The following is a 22,792-nucleotide window of genomic DNA, read 5'->3' on the forward strand; positions in this document are numbered from 1 at the left end:
ACGTGGGACCCTCCAAGCCAGGTGCGGGATATAATCTCCTGGTGTGCCGTTTGCTAAGACCATTGGAAAAGCACAGTATTAGGGTGGGAGTGACCCACTTCTCCAGGTGCCATTTGTCACAGCTTTGCTTGGCTATGAAAGGGAATTCCCTGACCCCTTGTGCTTCCCGGGTGAGGCAACGCCTCGCCCTGCTTCAGCTCACACTCGGTGCGCTGCACCCACTGTCCTGCACCCACTGTCCGACAAGCCCCAGTGAGATGAACCTGGTACCTCAGTTGGAAATGCAGAAATAACCTGTCTTCTGCATCGCTCACGCTGGGAGCTGTAGACTGTGGCTGTTCCTATTCAGCCATCTTGGAACCGCCTGACGTTAGTCATCCAACTAAAGTATTTCCACCTGCACCTTCCTAGGCAGGTCAGAATTTTCTAAAGAAAAATTTAGGGTACATTTTTGCCCCAAATAAGTGAACAAAAATGAATTTGGGGATGCATTCTTGTTCTAAATAAGTGAACAACTAAGAAGTTTTTTTTGTTTTTTTTTGTTTGTTTGTTTGTTTTTATTCTGCTGATGGCTAAATCTCTGGGGGGAAAACAACTGAATAACCTTTTGACAAAGCTGGGCTGCACTGGCAGCTCACTCAGGAGGGGCAGGGCCTGGCTCAGGTCGGGTCTTCCTAGTGGAGACCGTGCTGGGATGAGGAGACAGTGGCACCACAGGGAGGGGTGCTGAGGGTGTCTCAGAGAGCAGAGGGTGTCTGAGGAGCCCATGGGCAGTTCTGGTCCTGGCCAGGGCTAGTGAGATCTGGTGTCCGGGTTATCGATTTTCAGGACATTCATTGAACAGATAAATGTATCTGCAACTTCATCTTCCTGGGCAAGTGTTTCCTGTAGTGTAAAGTCAAGTTCAGAGATGAGAGTTCTACTTCCCAACTGTAATTGGAATCTCAGTTTCACTTACCCATCCATGTGTCTGTGCCTCAGTTCCCTTTCATGTAACATGGGAAAAATAACACTACTTTCCTCATCAGATTGTTAATTAATACAAGTAGAATACTTAAACAGTCTTGGTGGTGGAAATATCTGCAAATGTTAGTCCTTACCGTGGTGATAATGATTTGCTCAGTAAGGCTTCCTCCCAAGCCATGGCATGCTCTTACTTGGGCTGTTTCTGTCCCCAGAGCCACTCCTGCCACTGCTAATCTATTGTCCTCCCCTCCTGGCATCCGGTATGTGGCTCTTCCTCCCTTGCTTGTTTCCAGGAATCCTTTCCACCTCAGATTAAAAGCCTTTTCCACAACACAGCCTACTCTGACCTACCTGACCCTGATTGGGTCAGCTCTAACATTGTAGTATTTTAGAATTGTTTCATCAGTGATAAGCAACCAGGACACTTAGATCAAATTGCTGTTTGTCTTTGGCTTGCTGTTCATCTTTTCCAATAAGCCACCTTTTCTTCCCAGGGACCACGCCTGGTTTTTTACCATGGTGTCGCCTGGCATACAAGAGGTTAATTGGTTATTTCTTTCTTTTCTTTTAATACTTTTTAAGTTCTAGGGTACATGTGCACAACGTGCAGGTTTGATATATAGGTATACATGTGCCGTGTTGGTTTGCTGCACCCATCAACTCGTAATTTACGTTAGGTATATCTCCTAATGCTATCCCTCCCCCAGGTCCCCAGCCCCTGACAGGTCCCAGTGTGTGATGTTCCCCGCCCTGTATCCAAGTGATCTCGTTGTTCATTTCCCACCTATGAGTGAGAACATGCAGTGTTTGGTTTTCTGTCCTTGTGATAGTTTGCTGAGAATGATGGTTTCCAGCTTCATCCATGTCCCTGCAAAGGCCATGAACTCATCCTTTTTTATGGCTGCATAGTATTCCGTGGTATATATATGCCACATTTTCTTAATCCAGTCTATCATTGATGGACATTCAGTTTGCTTCCAAGTCTTTGCTATTGTGAATAGTGTTGCAATAAACATACGTGTGCATGTGTCTTTTTAGTATCATGATTTATAATCCTTTGGGAATATACTCAGTAATGGGATTGCTGGGTCAAATGGTAATTCTATTTCTAGATCCTTGAGGGATTGCCACACTGTCTCCCACAATGGTTGAGCTAATTTATACTCCCACTAACAGTGTAAAAGCATTCCTATTTCTCCACATCCTCTCCAGCATCTGTTGTTTCCTTTTCAATGATTGCCTTTCTAACTGGCATGAGATGGTATCTCATTGTGGTTTTGATTTGCATTTCTTCCTCTGATGGCCAGTGATGATGAGCATTTTTTCATGTGTCTGTTGGCTGCATAGATGTCTTCTTTTGAGAAGTGTCTGTTCATATCCTTTGCCCACTTGTTGATGGGGTTTTTTTTTCTTGTAAATTTGTTTGCATTCTTTGTAGATTCTGGATATTAGCCCTTTGTCAGAGGGATAGATTGCAAAAATTTTCTCCCATTCTGTAGGTTGCCTGTTCACTCTGATGGTAGTTTCTTTTGCCGTGCAGAAGCTCTTTAGTTTAATTAGATCCCATTTGTCTATTCTGGCTTTTGTTGCCATTGCTTTTGGTGTTTTAAAGTCCTTGCCCATGCCTATGTCCCGAATGGTATTGCCTAGGTTTTCTTCTAGGTTTTTTATGGTTTTAGGTCTAACATGTAAGGCTTTAATCCATCTTGAATTAATTTTTGTATAATAAGGAAGGGATCCAGTTTCAGCTTTCTACATATGGCTAGCCAGTTTTCCCAGCACCATTTATTAAATAGGGAATTCTTTCCCCATTTCTTTTTGTCAGGTTTGTCAAAGATCGATGGTTGTGGATGTGTGGTGTTTCTGTTCTATTCCATTGGTCTATAGATCTGTTTTGGTACCAGTACCATGCTGTTTTGGTTGCTGTAGCCTTGTAGTGTAGTTTGAAGTCAGGTAGCATGATGCCTCCAGCTTTGTTCTTTTTGCTTAGGATTGACTTGGCAATGTGGGCTCTTTTTTGGTTCCATATGAATTTGAAATTAGTTTTTTCCAATTCTGTGAAGAAAAGTCACTGGTAGCTTGATGGGGATGGCATTGAATCTATAAATTACCTTGGGCAGTATGGCCATTTTCACGATATTGATTCTTCCTATCCATGAGCATGGAATGTTCTTCCATTTGTTTGTGTCCTCTTTTATTTCATTGAGCAGTGGTTTGTAGTTCTCCTTGAAGAGGTCCTTCACATCCCTTGTAAGTTGGATTCCTAGGTATTTTATTCTCTTGGAAGCAATTGTGAATGGGAGATCACTCATGATTTGGCTCTCTGTCTGTTATTGGTGTATAGGAATGCTTGTGATTTTTGCACATTGATTTTGTATCCTGAGACTTTGCTGAAGTTGCTTATCAGCTTAAGGAGATTTTGGGCTGAGATGATGGGGTTTTCTAGATATACAATCATGTCATCTGCAAACAAGGACAATTTGACTTCCTCTTTTCCTAATTGAATACCCTTTATTTCTTTCTCCTGCCTGATTGCCCTGGCCAGAACTTCCAACACTGTGTTGAATAGGAGTGGTGAGAGAGGGCACCCCTGTCTTGTGCCAGTTTTCAAAGGGAATACTTCCAGTTTTTGCCCATTCAGTATGATATTGGCTGTGGGTTTATCATAGATAGCTCTTATTATTTTGAGATACATCCCATCAATACCTAATTTATTGAGAGCTTTTAGCATGAAGGGCTGTTTAATTTTGTCAAAGGCCTTTTCTGCATCTATTGAGATAATCATGTGGTTTTTGTCTTTGGTTCTGATTATATGCTGGATTACATCTATTGATTTGTGTATATTGAACCAGCCTTGCATCCCAGGGATGAAGCCAACCTGATCGTGGTGGATAAGCTTTTTGATGTGCTGCTGGATTTGGTTTGCCAGTATTTTATTGAGGATTTTTTCATCGATTTTCATCAGGGATATTGGTCTAAAATTCTCTTTTTTGTGTGTGTGTCTCTGCCAGGCTTTGGTATCAGGATGATGCTGGCCTCATAAAATGAGTTAGGGAGGATTCCCTCTTTTTCTGTTGATTGGAATAGTGTCAGAAGGAATGGTACCAGTTCCTCCTTGTACCTCTCGTAGAATTCAGCTGTGAATGCATCTGTGGACTGGTTGGTAAGCTATTATTGCCGCAATTTCAGAGCCTGTTATTGGTCTATTAAGAGATTCAACTTCTTCCTGGTTTAGTCTTGGGAGGGTGTATGTGTTGAGGAATTTATCCATTTTTTCTATATTTTTTAGTTTATTTGCATAGAGGTGTTTATAGTATTCTCTGATGGCAGTTTGTATTTCTGTGGGATTGGTGGTGATATCCCCTTTATCATTTTTTATTGCATCTATTTGATTCTTCTCTCTTTTCTTCTTTATTCTTAAACAGATACTTAGGATAAAAACAAAATATGTGTGATGTTTTACATTCCCGAGTGTGTAAAGAGTCATATACACCCTTTGTCGTCACTGGCTTTACTTTAAGGCAAAGGTGACTGACTTAGGTCATTCTCACACTGCTATAAAGAAATACCTGAGACAGGGTAACTTATAAAGAAAAGTGGTTTCACTGGCTTGTGGTTCTGTAAGCTGTAGAGGAAACAGCAGCTTCTGCTTCTGGGGAGGCCTCAGGAAGCTTCCAATTGTAGCGGAAGGCAGAGGGGAGCAAGGCGTCTCACAAGGCGGGAGCAGGAAGGAGAGAGAGAGGAGAGGGAGGTTCTGCATGCGTCAACCACCAGATCTCACAAGAACTCACTCACCAGGAGGAGGACGCTGCTAACCCATTCGTGAGAAATCACCCATGACCCAGTCACCTCCCACCTGGCCCACCAGGCCCCTCTTCCAACCCCGGGGGATTGTAATTCAACGTGAGGTTTGGGTGGGGACACGGATTCAAACCATATCAGTGACTTTGCAGAGTTCAGATCAGGTCCATACAGGACCTGGGTGGAAGAGGCGGGTGTTGGGGGAGGGCCTGGGCTGGGCAGGTGGGGGACCCTTGTGCCCAAGGACACCCTGTGAACCTGCTGATATCAAGCTCAGGGACACCTGTGAACCCGCTGATAGCAAGCCTACCTTGAAGTCTGTTCAATGCTCTTCCAAATAAGGCCTGTGGAAATTCTCATGAGAAAAACAAGGCAAAAACTGCAGAAATTCAACAGAATAGATATATAGGAGATAAAAAGAGAGTTCCTAATTTGAAATGTCACTACTTTATTCAGGAAAAAATGCTCACTCGTGATTATTGGAGTACAAATAATGTTCTTATGTTTCCAATTATATATTAGAATACATGAGAATTAGCTAAATCATGGTGACATTTTTAAATATTTTACTTCTTCTTTACTCATTTATTGCTATAAGGACACTATCTGAAAAGTGGAGCTACTATTTATTTCAATATTTTAAGTAGACTGTGAAAGATAAAACAGACCATGAAGTAATTCATTGATGTTTATCTGTCAAGGGAGATTTAGTAAGCTTTCAAATACCACTTTCAACTTAAGCTGCTTATCTCCTCCATGTGGCAATTTTCAATACTTCCAAAGTAGGAGTTTTACCTAGAAATCATCGACAAAATATGTCCAGCAGCCCCCAAATATTTCACTATATCCAGTATCACCTTCCACATTGAAGCATTTAGCACGATATGGAGTTGTCCCAGGCTTGAAGACTATGAATACGGTGGAATATTAAAGCTAAATTTGACAGGAAAACACAAATATTGACATCTTATACATTTCAGCTATTTTTTCCTGTAATATAAGAACCTTGTAATGGAACGTACAAATGGGAAATAGACTCTCAGACGGTTTCATTTTGAGGAGCATGGAGGGTTCGGGCTTCGATGCTGCCTGCAGTGAGCAGAAGCACCTCAGTCTGCCGAGACCTCAAAATACGGGCTGGCCCGGCCACCACAGGATGGGGAAGGCTGGATTCTCTGAATGGGATATGGAACAGTCAGGCAGGTGCCTGGATCCAGACACGCCGAACAGACGTCTCCAGGCATGCTCCTTTAACACTTGAAGCGTGCATGTCTCACCTGTGAGATGGAGAAAGTGTGTCTCCCAGGCCAGTGGGGCTGGGATTGGAGAGGATGGAACAGGCAAATGCAAACGTGAGAAAGCAGCCTTCAGGGCCACTGTCCTGGACGCACGGACTGAGCGTCACCCGGGCCCTGCCCAGAGAGTCTTGCCTGGTCTAATGCTCTGCTGTCACTGGTCTGAAATGGTTTGTAATTTTTTGAGAAGGGGCCACGGGTTTTTAATTTGCACTGAGCCCTTCACATTCTGTAGCTGGTTTGCAAGCTGCATTGGATGGGCCGTGAGAGTGTTGAGATGCGGTTAGGTGTGCAGGAGTGGAACTCAGGATGTGCCCCCACCTGACTCCAGGCTCCTAGTTGCCGCGCAGGGCCTCTCCTGACCCTGAGGCTCCCCCTTCCCCGCACCCCATATGTTGGATTTTCCTTCATAGTTTATAGCTTTAGTTGAACAAGAGTTTTCTAGGATGGAAAAAAAATTGCAGAGTTTTTTCTTTGAATTAAATGTCTTATTACTTTTCCTCCATTGTCTGTTGGTGCAAAACAAACACAAAGCATCAGCTGCTTCTCTTTCTCTAAATCTACAGGAAGCCCTGCCTCTCCAGGCAGCTCCACTCCCAGGTGTGCCCTTGGAAGGGGTGCAGTTTGCTGCACAGAAGCTCTGGCATAACTCAGAATAAGACACTCATTTCCCCAACCAGCCAGCCACACTGTAATCCAAGCAGAACAGCTCTGACACAAACATTTCCCATGTGACCATTTAAGATTTTATACATGCTAATATTCTTCCTTTAGTTTAAAGAAAAAAGTTTGCTTTGGATTATTAAAAAGTTCTGCATTTAAAGGTCATGGGGAAAACTTAAATGGCAAAATGAAATGAAGCAAGGCCCAAGTTTCTTTTATGTCTAACATAAAAAATTGTTAAATAATGCTATGTATTTTTGATAGATTTAAGAGATAAATTTCCTAATTTTATGTATAATAAAATAAAAAACACAACAAAAATCTCTCCATGTGAAGCAGCTTTGAGTGGTGTTAATGAGTGATCTGGTTTGACTGTGTCCCCACCCACATTTCATCTTGAATTGCAGCTCCCATAATCCGCGTGTCGTGGCAGGGACCTGGTGGGAGGTAATTGAATCATGGGGGTGGGTCTTTCCCATGCTGTTCTAGTGATAGTGACTAAGTCTCATGACATCTGATGGTTTTATAAAGGGCAGTTCCCCTGCACACGCTCTCTTGCCTGCCACCATGTAAGAGGTGCCTTTGCTTCTCCTTAGCCTTCTGCCATGATTGTGAGGCCTCCCCAGCCATGTGGAACTGGGAGTCCATTAAACCTCTTCCTCTATCAGTTACCAAAACTGGGATATGTCTTTATTAGCAGCGTGAAAACAGACTAATACAATGAGGAAGTAAGAAGAGGCTGAATTCCTACATAATCCAGATGCTTCCTGTGAGCTGCCACTATGCTCTGCTCTGCTGGAAGCTCACATGGGAAAAGTCTGCCTGGCATAGCTTCCCCAGGCCCCATCTCCCCTCAGAAAGGGCAGACACCAAGGCTGGGGAGGAGGCAGAGGGGAAGCCAGCCAGTGTCCTGTAGGTGAAGCCCTCTGAGCCACACGGCCACAGAGGCCAGCAGGGGTTCCCCAGGAAGGAGGAGCTAAAAAGTGATCTGGGAAACTCAAACCTGCCCCAAGAATTCTGGGAGTGGAAAGGCACAGACACTAGACCAAGAGCAAACCACATCCCAAGAAGCCTTTACCCAGTGGGGCCAGGGCAGGAGGCCTGGGTCTCAGGACAGCTCCTGGCTCTGAGATTGGCAGAAGTATAGACGTCCCGCAGTTCACAGCAATGTCTTCCGCAGCTGAGAGGGTCTCGTGCATATGTCAGCCGTCTGCAAATCTGACAGTGCTAGAATATTTTTCGATTCAGCAGTGGAGTCACTTTACATTCTGAGGGGGCCCATTGGCTTGTAAGGTGAAAGGACAGGTGCGGTTATGTTCTAGCACCACACAAACATGGAGGGAAATTGCAGAATGAGCCGCTGTTCTTTCCCTCAGATGCGTGAGGATGGGCATCGCATCATGGGGAGACACAGTTTCATCCCAAATCCCACCTTTGCCATCAAGTAGGGAGCATGAGCCCCAGGTTAGAAGCTGTCGGTGTCTGTTAACAATCACGTCCAGCTGGCCCGCCTCGGACCCAAGGCAGGCTTCTTGGAAGCTACACGTGGGCGAACGAATCCATCCTTGCTCTGTCGTGCCTCACGAAAACATGCAATTTTAAAATAAAGCCACAGAAGTTTAATAGATACGTTAAATAGTTAATGCATTACGTAGGAGTAGATCATAGAACTTGGACTCGATGTGTCTATGGTATATAAACATCGGCATACTTGTTTTCAATGTATTCAAATAACGTGTATTTTCCAAATGAGGCTTGCTATCCGTTCCAGACCCTGTACTCACTTGCTGTTGGAACATTATCAAGGCTCGTTTTCCTCATCTGAACGGTGGAAACAATAGTAGTTGCCTCATAAAGATGCCGTAAGGACTCAACACCTGCCAGCTTTATCCGTTTTAAGATCTATTGATAATTAGAGTTCACATACAGGAGCCTCAGCTGGGGAAAAAATCCTGTTCTGTCTATATTTGCCATAGTATCTCATCTCTGCAAATTCCCTCAATTCAGAGATTATCATTGCTTCCCAAGCAAGTTATCCCATTTTTACTGCAGGAAAACACAAGGAAGCACAAATCTGAAACATAAGGCATGACATGGGAGTTACTGTCTTCCATGGGTATGTGAGGACGCCTTCCCTGAGTGCCCTGAGTGCCTGCAGATGCTGTGGCCCAGGAGGAAGATACACCATTCCCTCCCCCAGCAAGCTCTCAAAGTTTGGCAGAGCCGTGTTCCAGTCCAAAGGGACTCCCATCTCCCAGTTCCAGCTGCAGGCTCGAATTCAGGCTGGAAAGACACAGCCAGCTCTTGGCCTTCTGTCATTCTTGAGTTTGAGGAAAAGCACAGAGGCTCGTTATAGTCTGTGCTGGAGTGTGGCCTGTGGAGGCAGAGCTGGGAGGCCCTGCTGCATCTCTGGTCCTCGTTGTTGCTCTCCCAGCCTCCAAACCTCCCCACCCCCGGGTCCTGATGCAGGGGAAGGGGCTCCTCCATCCTCCTCTCTCTGCCTGGCCGTTGGCTCCTCTGCTTTGCCCATCAGAGGTGTGTGTTTTCCAATCCTCTCTGCACAACTCCCGATGTTCTCTCTCCTTCCATCAGCCCCCAGCAGAGCATTTTCAAACCCAGACACACGTCAGAAGCTCCTTTATCCAGCTCCCATGGGGCGTACCTGGGGTCAAAACTTCCAGAGTTCCAAATATGCGCCTGGTGCAGAAAAAAGTATTTCCCATGCCACAAACAAAGGGTGTAAGAAAGTAGTGTTCTGCACATTCTCAGGCATGCAACTTCATCTCTTGGTTAAGCCCCACTTCCAGACAGTGAAGGAAAATAAATCCAGTCAACTCCAAGAAAAACCAGGCATCAGTTTTCATTCCCCCCTCACTCAGGGATGACTCCGGTGAGGGACAGGGCTGTGGCCAGGGCTTCTGTCTGTTCCCCACTCTCTGCTGGCATCTCCCCATCAGTCCTAGGGGAACCACAGATGCCTGCTGGCATCCAGTGATGTGTGGTGGCCTCCCTGTATCCTGCAGGCAGCCTGGGGCCCATCTCCTGACTGGCGCACTGCCCACAAACTACTGTTGCCTTTGGATCACTTCTATGCCGGCTCTGGCACTGCTGGAAACTTGTGGGTTTGAATCAGGCCGTCTCCCCAGACACCCACACCCCACGCCTGCCTGGCTTCCCACTGCAAACAAGGCTGGCCACCCCCCCGCACCAGTTCAGAAGCAAAGACCACTCCATGGGTTCTCAGACCTCACCCAGTGGGTGGCTCCTGTTGTGGCCCCAGCACTGCAGACATCACAGGCGGAGGCCTCTGTCCCTTCTCTGCCTCCCCACAGCTCAGCATTTATCTAGCTGGACAGGGAGGGTCTGGGCAAAACTGCAGTGGGAGAGGTCGTGAATATCACCCGGTTCATGTGCAGGCCAGCCCTGGTTTCCTCCTGCACTGCTCGCATGGGGGTCTCTGTCTTTGGTTTTGTGGGGGTGCCCTTTCCCCAGGGAATGGGGTGCTGGGGCCAAGGCTCTCCTCGCAGCCCCAGCTGAGGATTGCGGGGACCAGGGAGTGCGGAGAAGGTGCCTGGAAGGTTGTGCCCTCTCACTTGCAGCCATGACCCAGGACTGACAGAGGGTGGGGGGTGCTGGCACCAAAGCTCCTTGAGCAGCCACTGCCAGGCCCCTGAGGAAGTTCCAGGCCCAGGAGGCTGGGCTCTCCCTGCAGCCAGGCCCTCACCTCCTCTGCAAGCCTCGCTCACATTCCGCTTTCCAGGAACCAGACCAGAGACATTTCTTCCCTTCTTCTGTTTCTTGGAGACCAGCCCCACCCTCCCTGCAGGTGCATTTCCCAGGTGGTGTCTGCAGTTGTTTCTGTAGGACAGGACTGGGTTCACCCATGCCCTCCTCTGTTCAGCCATCCCTCCCTTGTCTGCCCCAGGCGAGTCCTCATGAAATGTCCAGCCTCCCCAAGGGAGGCACAGCCACGCACTCTCCCAGCCCTCCTGGGCATCACCAGATTGCATTTTCTGCACGGAGCTCCTCCAGCAGCATCAGCAGCCTGACCATGGGCTTCCAACTCTGGCCTTTCCAATACAGCAGCCCCCTTACCCGAGGGAGAATCTTTCCAAGACCCCGGTGGACACCCGAAGCTGCAGAGAGAACGAATCCTATGTATGCTGTGTTTTCCTACATACACATACCCACGGTGAAGTTTAGTTTATAAATTAAGCACAGTAAGGGATCCACCATAACTGATAATAAAATAGAACAATTATAACAATACCCAGAATGATGCATGATTTAAAACCCATGAGTTGTTTATTTCTGGAATTTTTCATTTAATATTTTCAGACTGAGGTTAACCACAGGGAGCTGAAACTGCAGAAAGCAAATCTTAAGTTCAGAGGCCCTGCTGCCCACCCTTTCCATCTCGGCAGATCCCCAGCACCTCGGGAGCCTCTCCCATCCCAGGGCCTGGGGCTCCTGCCTCCTCCCCATGTGGCCTCAATCTGCCTTCCTCACATGAATTTCTCTGAAGGACACCTGTCTTCACTCACTCACACCTCTCTAGGAGCACCAGGTTCTGCAAATAGGAATAAGGCACATCAACGGGTGCACAAGACAATCCTTACACTGAAATCTTATTTGTTATTTGAAATTCACATTTAGGTGAGCGCCCTGCATTTTACCAGTAGCCCCACCTAATGGGAGCTGCCACCCATGGCCACCACCCTTCCCTCTTCTCCAGCCGGACGCCCCTGGGCTCTCTTCCCCTTCCCAGTGTGGACATTCTTGACCTTTATTTTCAGCCCTCATGTGGCACTGTCCCTGTCTACTTTCTGCAGTAGCTTCTTACATTTAGAAAAATTATGTTTGAAATGTTATTATCAAACATAGGGGGAGAGGCTCCTAGGTTATAAAAAAATACATGAAGTTCCTACCCATGAGCATGGAATGTTCTTCCATTTGTTTGTATCCTTTTTCATTTCATTGAGCAGTGGTTTGTAGTTCTCCTTGAAGAGGTCCTTCACATCCCTTGTAAGTTGGATTCCTAGGTATTTTATTCTCTTTGAAGTAATTGTGAATGGGACTTCACTCATGATTTGGCTCTCTGTTTGTCTGTTATCTGTGTATAGGAATGCTTGTGATTTTTGCACATTGATTTTGTATCCTGAGACTTGGCTGAAGTTGCTTATCAGCTTAAGGAGATTTTGGGCTGAGACGATGGGGTTTTCTAGATATACAATCATGTCATCTGCAAACAGGGACAATTTGACTTCCTCTTTTCCTAATTGAATACCCTTTATTCCCTTCTCCTGCCTGATTGCCCTGGCCAGAACTTCCAGCACTATGTTGAATAGGAGTGGTGAGAGAGGGCATCCCTGTCTTGTGCCAGTTTTCAAAGGGAATGCTTCCAGTTTTGCCCATTCAGTATGATATTGGCTGTGGGTTTGTCATAGATAGCTCTTATTATTTTGAGATATGTCCCATCAATACCTAATTTATTGAGAGTTTTTAGCATGAAGTGGCGTTGAATTTTGTCAAAGGCCTTTTCTGCATCTATTGAGATAATCAAGGTTTTTGTCTTTGGTTCCATTTGCTGGATTATGTTTATTGATTTTCATATGTTGAACCAGCCTTGCATCCCAGGGATGAAGCCCACTTGATCATGGTAGATAAGCTTTTTGATGTGCTGCTGGATTTGGTTTGCCAGTATTTTACTGAGGATGTTTGCATCAATGTTCATCAAGGATATTGGTCTAAAATTCTCTTTTTTGGTTATGTCTCTGCCAGGCTTTGGTATCAGGATGATGCTGGCCTCATAAAATGAGTTAGGGAGGATTCCCTCTTTTTCTACTGATTGGAATAGTTTCATAAGGAATGGTACCAGCTCCTGCTTGTACCTCTGGTAGAATTCGGCTGTGAATCTGTCTGGTCCTGGACTTTTTTCGGTTGGTAAGCTATTAATTATTGCCTCAATTTCAGAGCCTGTTATTGGTCTATTCAGAGATTCAACTTCTTCCTGGTTTAGTTTTGAGAGAACGTATGTGTCGAGGAATTTATCCATTTCTTCTAGATTTTCTAGTTTATTTGCGTAGAGGTGTTTATAGTATTCTCTCATCGTAGTTTGTATTTCTGTGGGATCGGTGGTGATATCCCCTTTGTCATTTTTTATTGCAACTATTTGATTCTTGTCTCTTTTCTTCTTTATTAATCTTGCTAGCGGTCTATCAATTTTGTTGATCTTTTCAAAAAACCAGCTCCTGGATTCATTGATTTTTTGAAGGGTTTTTTGTGTCTCTATTTCCTTCAGTTCTGCTCTGATCTTAGTTATTTCTTGCCTTCTGCTAGCTTTTGAATGTGTTTGATCTTGCTTCTCTAGTTCTTTTAATTGTGTTGTTAGGGTGTCGATTTTAGATCTTTCCTGCTTTCTCCTGTGGGCATTTAGTGCTATAAATTTCCCTCTACATGCTGCTTTGAATGTGTACCAGAGATTCTGGTATGTTGTGTCTTTGTTCTCATTGGTTTCAAAGAATGTCTTTATTTCTGCCCTCATTTCGTTATGTACCCAGTAGTCATTCAGGAGCAGGTTGTTCAGGTTCCATGTAGTTGAGTGGTTTTGAGTGAGTTTCTTAATCCTGAGTTCTAGTTTGATTGCATTGTGGTCTGAGAGACAGTTTGTTATAATTTCTGTTCTTTTACATTTGCTGAGGAGTGTTTTACTTCCAACTATGTGGTCAATTTTGGAATAGGTGTGGTGTGGTGCTGAAAAGAATGTATATTCTGTAGAATCAATATCATGAAAATGGCCATACTGCCCAAGGTAATTTATAGAGTCAATGCCATCCCCAACAAGCTACCAATGACTTTCTTCACAGAATTGGAAAAAAACTACTTTAAAGTTCATATGGAACCAAAAAAGAGCCCGCATCGCCAAGTCAATCCTAAGCCAAAAGAACAAAGCTGGAGGCATCACGCTACCTGACTTCAAACTATACTACCAGGCTACAGTAACCAAAACAGCATGGTACTGGTACCAAAACAGAGATATAGACCAATGGAACAGAACAGAGCCCTCAGAAATAATGTCACATATTTACAATTATCTGATCTTTGACAAACCTGACAAAAAGAAGAAATGGGGAAAGGATTCCCTATTTAATAAATGGTGCTGGGAAAACTGGCTAGCCATATGTAGAAAACTGAAACTGGACCCCTTCCTTACACCTTATACAAAAATTAATTCAAGATGGATTAAAGACTTACATGTTAGACCTAAAACCATAAAAACCCTAGAAGAAAACCTAGGCAATACCATTCAGGACATAGGCATGGGCAAGGACTTTATGTTTAAAACACCAAAAGCAATGGCAACAAAAGCCAAAATTGACAAATGAGATCTAATTAAACTGAAGAGCTTCTGCACAGCAAAAGAAACTACCATCAGAGTGAACAGGCAACCTACAGAATGGGAGAAAATTTTTGCAACCTACTCATCTGACAAAGGGCTAATATCCAGAATCTACAATGAACTCAAACAAATTTACAAGAAAAAAAAACCCCATCAAAAAGTGGGTGAAGGATATGAACAGACACTTCTCAAAAGAAGACATTTATGCAGCCAAAAAACACATGCAAAAATGCTCATCATCACTGGCCGTCAGAGAAATGCAAATCAAAACCACAATGAGATATCATCTCACACCAGCTAGAATTGCGAAGATTAAACAGTCAGGAAACAACAGGTGCTGGAGAGGATGTGGAGAAATAGGAACACTTTTACACTGTGGGTGGGACTGTAAACTACTTCAACCATTGTGGAAGTCAGTGTGGCGATTCCTCAGGGATCTAGAACTAGAAATACCATTTGACCCAGCCATCCCATTACTGGGTATATACCCAAAGGATTATAAATCATGCTGCTATAAAGACACATGCACATGTATGTTTATTGTGGCACTATTCACAATAGCAAAGACTTGGAACCAACCCAAATGTCCAACAATGATAGACTGGATTAAGAAAATGTGGCACATATATACCATGGAATACTATGCAGCCATAAAAAAGGATGAGTTCATGTCCTTTGTAGGGACATGGATGAAGCTGGAAACCATCATTCTCAGCAAACTATCGCAGGGACAAAAAACCAAACACCGCATGTTCTCACTCATAGGTGGGAATTGAACAATGAGAACACATGGACATAGGAAGGGGAACATCACACACTGGGGACTGTTGTGGGGTGGGGGGATGGGGGAGGGATAGCATTAGGAGATATACCTAATGCTAAATGATGAGTTAATGAGTGCAGCATACCAACATGGCACATGTATACATATGTAACAAACCTGCACGTTGTGCACATGTACCCTAAAACTTAAAGTATAATAGTAATAATAACAATACATGAAGTTGCAACCAGCTGTTACTTGAAAACCAAAAAGAGGCCAGGTGCAGTGGCTCACGCCTGTAATCCCAGCACTTTGGGAGGCCAAGGCAGGAGAATCACTTGAGGTCAGGAGTTTGAGACCAGCCTGGCCAACATGGTGAAACCCCATCTCTACTAAAAATACAAAAATCAGCTGGGCTTTCTGGCACGTGCCTGTAATCCCGGCTGCTCGGGAGGCTGAAGCAGAATTGCTTGAATTTGGAGGCAGAGGTTGCAGTCAGCTGAGATCACACCATTGCACTCCAGCCTGGGTAAAGAGCTGAGATCACACCATTGCACTCCAGCCTGGGTAAAGAAGTGAGACTCTGCCACAAAAAAAAAAAAAAAAAAAAAATCAAAAATATTTGTGACTTTACATTACATGTGTCTCAGGAAAAAAAAACTTTCAATTATGATGTGTGAAATTGCCCAAGCGGTACAAATGAAAACGTAAATTTCCTTCACGTTTCAGTAAAACCGATGCGGGCTTTTATTGTAGCTGTTAGTTTATTCAGGATTTTTATCAGCAAGAATCGAAAATTAACTTCACATGGAGTCTTCATGTCTTGCCAAGTCAGATATTAATGGGTAAGCCAAAGGAGATCTTTTTAAATGCCTTTTTCTTTTTACAAAAATCTCAAGAGATAGATTCCTTTCTAATCACGTATCCTTGTGGCAAAAAAAATCCAGCAATACAAGTAAAAAGGACATTCCTTTTCCAAGCCTTCCTCGTGGCCTGAAGTAACTGTGGTGCATCGTAGTCTCCTGTGCTGACTTTCCAACCTGACGTCTGTCCTGGTAGGTCTGGATATTCCTCACCTTGCTGTAAGCTCAGAGAGCTTTGTCTCCAGTCTCCTCCAGGAGGCTGAGGCTCCCATCAGCAGAGCCTCCCATATCTGTGCCTGCAGGTTGGCCTGAGCTGCAGGCAGCGTGCACATCACAGTCACCCTGCTGAAAGAAAGTCACCCTGCTAAAAGTAAGACTTTAGGCAAAACACATTGAAGTGAGTTTACTTGACCATTTGAGGACTCATGAATTGGGCAGCACTCAGAAACAGAGGAGGTTCAGGGAACAGCGAGGGCAGTGGCCTCTCAGATGGATGGGGAAGGAAGACGGACAACGCACCCAATCAGTTAGGGCAGGAGCCCCGCCACAGGGGAGTTGGTGGTTTCTGATTAGTAAAGTCTCTAGTTCTGTTTTTCTGTTTACATTGGGCTTTGATTTGCTCACTCAAGAACCCCAGCCCTGGAGCCGTCCCAGCCTAATGTCCTCCCAGTGAGAATGCTGACACCACCTGCCAGGCAGCTACACCCATGACCCAGCCAGGCCAGCTACAGCCCCACAGCTCCCCTCAGGACCAGACGAGCAGAGCCTGCACAGCCCTGAGCTTCTCCCTCTGCCCATCCTGCTTCCTCCTCATCCTGGCATGGATTTGATCCCTAATAAGCATTCTGCACCTCAAATCCTGCCTCAGTGTCTTCTGCCAGACTGTGGGCTGAGCAGGTGCCTTGAACCAGTATCTCAGTGATGACTGCACAGGCAACTCCAGCCTGCAAAGCCACTCTGCAGCACGTCCTGAACATACACACCCCGTGGGTATTTGTTTGACTGTGAGGATAAATTCCAGATTTGGAACTGTGGGTCCAAGGGTATAGGTTAGCAGTCAAAGGGCACTGAGTGCCACGAGCCAGCCATTTACTCAGAGACCCTGCTGAGCAAGCCATGAGACAGAAGCCAGCCAGCCCCATGCAGGCTGTGTGAGTGGGCAGGCGGAGGGCACCCAAATGCTGCTTTGGTGCACCCAAATGCACCTGGCTGCTCCTCATCTGGATCAGAGAACAGTGCACAGACTTCAGGATGAAAGGGTTGACAGTCACCTCTGGCCAAATCTCCATGCTGTGGATTCCGTATGCAGCCAAGTGGGCCCTAAGCCTCTCCACCTAACCAATGCCTCAGATGCAAGTGGCCCAGGGCTCATCCAGGGACCACCTGTAAAGGCCACCCTGCCCAGTGAGCTGGGGTCGGCATCCATGGGAGGACTCCCTGACTCTGGGGGCAGATAGTGAAAGAGGAAGGGTACCCCCTAAATCCCACAGGGAAGGCGCAGGAAGCAAGACTGCTGGTAATGCCTGGCCCAGTGGAATCTCCAGAGCCTGAAGGACCTGCTTAGGAAGAGACGGGAGCACAGAGCAAGCAGGGAACCAGCCAGTCTGGGAACCAGCACAGAGCCAAGGGCAGTGGGGCAGATTGCCCATTTCCTCAGTGAATTAGTCCATTTTCATGCTACTGATAAAGACATACCAGAGATTGGTCAATTTATAAAGGAAAAGAAGGTTAATGGGCTCACAATTTCATATGGCTGGGGAGGCCTCACAATCATGGCAGAAGGTGAAAGGCATGTCTCACATGATGGCAGGCAAGAAAAAATGAGAACCAAGCAAAAGGGGAAACTTCTTATAAAACCATCAGATCTCGTGAGACTTACTCAGTACCAGGAGACCAGTAGGGGGAAAACTGCCCCCAGGATTTAATTATCTCCCACTGGGTCCCTCCCACAACACCTGGGAATTATGGGAGCTATAATTCAAGATGAGATTGAGCGGGGGACACATCCAAACCGTATCACCCCATATTTTGTACATCTTGAATTTGGAAACTGAGTGCCAGGTTGTTTCTCCAGAAAGGTGCCCATCTGTATTTCCACCAGTGGTGAATGGGCGAGTCCTTCATTTCCAGCTTCCTTATTGGAGCCACCATTATTGCATCTTTAGTCACTCGCAATATGAGAAAAGATAACGTCTCACTGATACTTAACCTGCGTTTCCTGTATCACTATGTTTTTAGAAAGATATATTTGCATTTTTTCCTTTGTTTTATGAATTGCCTGCTCATGACTTACGCCCTTTTTTTAAGTGGTATATTTAAGTGACTACCTTTACTTTGTGTTTCTCTGTAACCCACCGATGGACTGCCCAGCTCCATTCTTCAGGGGTGTGCGGGACCTTGTCCAAAAGTGCCTGGGTGCAGGGCAGGGCAATGCGAGAGCCAGCAGGAGCTCTGCTGGACACAGGCCATGCCCGGGCAGCCTGGCGATGCTTGGGGGACTCAGTCGCCTTGTCCCACTGGAGGTCCAGGTGGACACCACCTGCTCTCCCGCCTCCCACCATCGTGAGACAGAATGAAATTAAAGGTACTACAGCAGCTCTGGGCTCTCCATGGTTCAGCTGTGAGGACACAGTGGGGCCACAGCACAGACTTCCTCAGCAGTGGTACCTCCACAGCAGTGGTATCTGCCCTGTCACAGGATTGTGGCAGGTGGCTGTGCCCACAAAAATGCCACACAAACTGGGTGGGGAACACTGGGGAGCAATGGGCTGGTGACCCTCAGAGTTCTTTGGAACTACCTGTGGCTGCAGCTGCCCCCTTACCATGTGAACTTCAGGATGCTTCTCTGTCAAGCAAGGCTCTTAGAAGGACATGGTCCCATGATAGTCCCGGGAGCTGCTCACAGATGGCTCCATCTCCCTCCTTCCGAGCACACCGTGGGTTCACATTTCACTGTGGTGTGACCACCTGGCATGCTTTAGTGGGAGTGGCGTGGCCAGAGCACGCTGGGCCCCACCCAATCTCCCGTCTGCATGCAGCAGCAACATCCAAACGGTGGCTGCCCCATCAGCCTGGGACCCTGAATGGTCAGGATGAGCACAGCCCCTTGACAAAGCTTGGGATGGGGGTTGTCTGTTACTGCATTAACCAGCCTGCCAGCCTGCACCAATTCAGAGTCTTCCCAACTTTCAGTTTTGGATATATGCAATCTTGCGTGAACTTATGCATGGAGGGGAGAATCTAATTTACCTATAGCTATAGATCTCCCAAGCACAAATCATGCCAAAGGTAAAACCTGTGTTGTATGTGATTCTGAAACTGAAAGTGGAAGGGCTGAGAGACACCAGGCAAGCATTTTTTTCACCCTGGAATGCACATGTACAGACCTTGCCAGGTGTTCTCCTTAGATTCCTATCACCTGTGTTGCACACTGTCTCAAGGGAGGAAATGCATTCTCCTTAGCCAATTGTGGTAATGTAATAGCCCATTCCACATCTTTGGTGCCCAAAGAGGAGTAGACAGGGCCCCCTCTGCTGGGACCCAGTGAGAGAAAGATTCCTGCTGTCTTTTACTGCAGCCTGTTTGGGACTGAATTGCATCCCCAAGGTTCCTATGTTAAAGGGCTGATCCCCAGCATTTTAGAATGTACCTGGACATGAGGTTGTCAAAGAGGTAATTAAGTTAAAGTAAGGCCATTAGGTTTGGCCCTAGTTCCATACAACTGCTGTCTTTAATAAGAAGAGGAGATTAAGACACAGACACACACAGAGGGATCACTATGTGAAGACACAGGGGAAGATGACCAGCCAGGGAGAGAGGCCTCAGAATGAAAACAACCCGGCCAACATCTGACTCTTGGACTTTTGGTCTCCAGAACGGTGAAGAAACAAATATCCACGGTTTAAACCACCTAGTCTGTGGTACTTTGTTATGGCAGTCCCAGGAAATTAATACACGATCATTTCTTTCTTTCTAGAAGGCTGCAGCATTGGTTTTCTACTAAATCATTCTATTGAATTTATCACAAAAAGTAAGGTATTTTATAATCCAGTCCTTTTTTCTTACCTTTCAAGATTAATTTTATAGCACTGGTTATTATCTATAGTTTACCCTTACAATAATCCAATCAGTTATTTAAACATGTCATTCATTTATTCATTTCATTCATTCCTTTATCCATCCACCCATTCACAAATGTACCCACACAGCCATCCACTCCTTTATTCACTCATCCATGCATCCCACCCACCCACCCACATAGACATCGACTCATCCATCTGCCCATTCACCCATCCACCCATTCAATCATCATTTGCCTATCCATCCATTCATCATCCATCCATCCATTTATCCATTATCCACCCACCCATCCATCCATCCATCATCCACTCACTCATCCATCCACCCACCTATTCGTCCATCCATTCATCCATCCATCCACTCATTCATTCACCCATCCATCCATCCATTTATCTATCCATCCATCCATCATCCACCCACCCATTAATCACTCACACACACATCCATCCATCCATCATCCACTCACTCATCCATACACCCACCCATCCACCTGTCCACCCATCCACCCATCCATCCATTCATCATCCATCCACCCACTCATTCGTCTACCCATTCACCCATCCACCCCCTCATCCATCCTTTTATTACTCACCCACCCATCCATCCATTCTTCATCCACCCATCCATTCATCTATCCATCCACCAACCAGTTTCTCCATCCATGCATCCATTCACCCATTCATCCATCCACCCACCCACCCACCCACCCGCCCATCCATCCATAATCAGAACCCCCCTCTCTCCCAGATTTCTTTGCACCCACCTTTTATCTCCCCCAGAACATTTCCTCATTATTTCAGCTTGTCAGTTGCCCTCTTCTGTGTTCTCACAGATTCACCCCCACGATTCTAATAGGGAATGTCTCCCACTCCACAGAAATCAGTTGCTTCTTTATCTTCCTAACTCAACTATAGCTTTTACAAAGTTAGGAAGAACATCCTATTCATGTTCGCACTTGTCAAGCACAGAACTTGACACTAAAGAAGTTCTCAGTAATTATTTGGCTTATTCAAAAAGAAATATGAGTCATTTATTTTACTTAATATAAGCGATATCCACTGGACAATATTCTAGATTAGGCTTCTTTTTAGACCTTTGTGGTTTTTTTCTATAATCCCCACAATACAATCCCCAATCTAGCTAGAAAGAAAACATGCATCCTTTCAAACTGTAATTTGGTCAAAACAACATTATTTCATTTTTAGTTTTGTTTTGTTGTTTCCCTAAATTGATTGACTTGGCTAGTTCACCCTACTGTAACCTGTGTCTCTAATTCAACAGGAACGCACATTGCATCATCTGGGGAAACTCTATGCCTGCAAGTTGGGAGCTATTTGGTGACATTCACATCCTCCTCTAGAAATTACCCAAGTGTATTTACCGACTTTCACCACTCAGATTAGGGAAATCCACTTGGTGAGGGAAGCCATGCAGTCTAATGTGTATAGATGCTAGGGCCTTTTATAGAAACTAACAATTTTAAACCTGATTGAAGTATTGGGCTTAGAAAAGTACCATTTTTTTTTTAATTTATTTTTCCAGGGCAACTGTGTTACATTTTGCTATCTTTTTGTGACTATTGTAAGACACAAAGAACCTAGCTTAGCCATCCTATTATCCATGTGAAATTGGTCCACTAACCAGGTCCTTCTCTGCTTCCAGACATGGTCTGGCTTGGACCTAGCATGCCTGGCTTGCAGCCCCCACCACCCCTGAGCATGACACAGCCCTGGGTCTCTGAGGTGCTCTTGCTGGCCATGGCTCTGCCTTGTGTTTTACGGAGCTCATCAGCCTGAGGGCATCTTCCTCTCCATTAATCTCACTGTAGGGTCACAACACGCCGTGAAACAAAGGACCAACGGCCATTCACATTATTACCCTTAGAAACTCCTTGCGAGGGCTGGAGTCATTTTCCTTTCAGTAATGTAAATACAAGCTCCTGTTCTGCCATTAGCAAGTGGAAGGTGAAGACTATGTGAGAGGCCAAGAGTTTGGAATGAGATGAGCTTGCACCTAAGACAGGACGTTTGTCAAAGGAAGTATGTTGTTTGGACCAGATCATTATTTGAAAGATCATCAGCCTGGAGGGAACATCAGTGTGTATTTAGTCCTCACCACACTGTTTCATAAATGTATTACATGCAGGACAACGAAAAATTCATTTTGCTGCAGGTGGAGATTGAGAGGCAGACACAGGCACTGGACATTGATGGAGAAGTGAGGGAAGGTGAGCTATGTGAGTATTGTGACTGCAGAGGTTTGTAAGGAAAATATGACAACACAGACGTGCAGCCCTCAAGACAAACGTTTCCACCGGGTTTACCGCCTGGGGCTTTGATTTGTTTATGTTAATATTGACAAATCGTATGTATACCATTACTTTCCAAATACCCTTAGAAATACATTCAAGTCAGCAAAGTATCTTTCTAAATACCACTTTGTTCGAAAAGGAACCTGGGGGAAGTGCCAAAACCTCAAGCTCATTATTGGCAGTTGTGGAATATTCTATTGGAACATTGGGAAAAGGTGTGTGTTATGGGGCTTATGGAGACAGCTGAAAACTGGTGAAACGTTTTTCAAAAGCACATCTCTGAATTGTTTCCAAATTGACCAAGCAGATGGGTCCTTTGTGTATTTGTCAATTTAACAAAAGCCAAATGTTTCATTTTCTCTCTTTTTAGAAATGGCACATTTATTTCTAACAAGTCTCCCAAACTACCCCCTTTTCTTGTCTCTCAGCAGGTTGTTAGGTGATGCAGGCATTTCAGGAAAGTCACAAAGTTACTTGTTCATACCTCACCAAATATCAGTATTCTCAACACACAATATAAAGCTGAGGCTATCAGCACATTTAACAAACCAGATGAGCACAACATCCTCTTAATGATCACTAATGTTTCCATTATCCTTTGTGGCAATTTAAATTCACTAAAATAAGATCATGCAACCTTCTTTTTGGCTT

The sequence above is a fragment of the Hylobates moloch genome, unplaced genomic scaffold (assembly GCF_009828535.3).
Source record: "Hylobates moloch isolate HMO894 unplaced genomic scaffold, HMol_V3 SCAFFOLD_13, whole genome shotgun sequence".
NCBI classification, from domain to species: Eukaryota; Metazoa; Chordata; class Mammalia; order Primates; family Hylobatidae; genus Hylobates; species Hylobates moloch.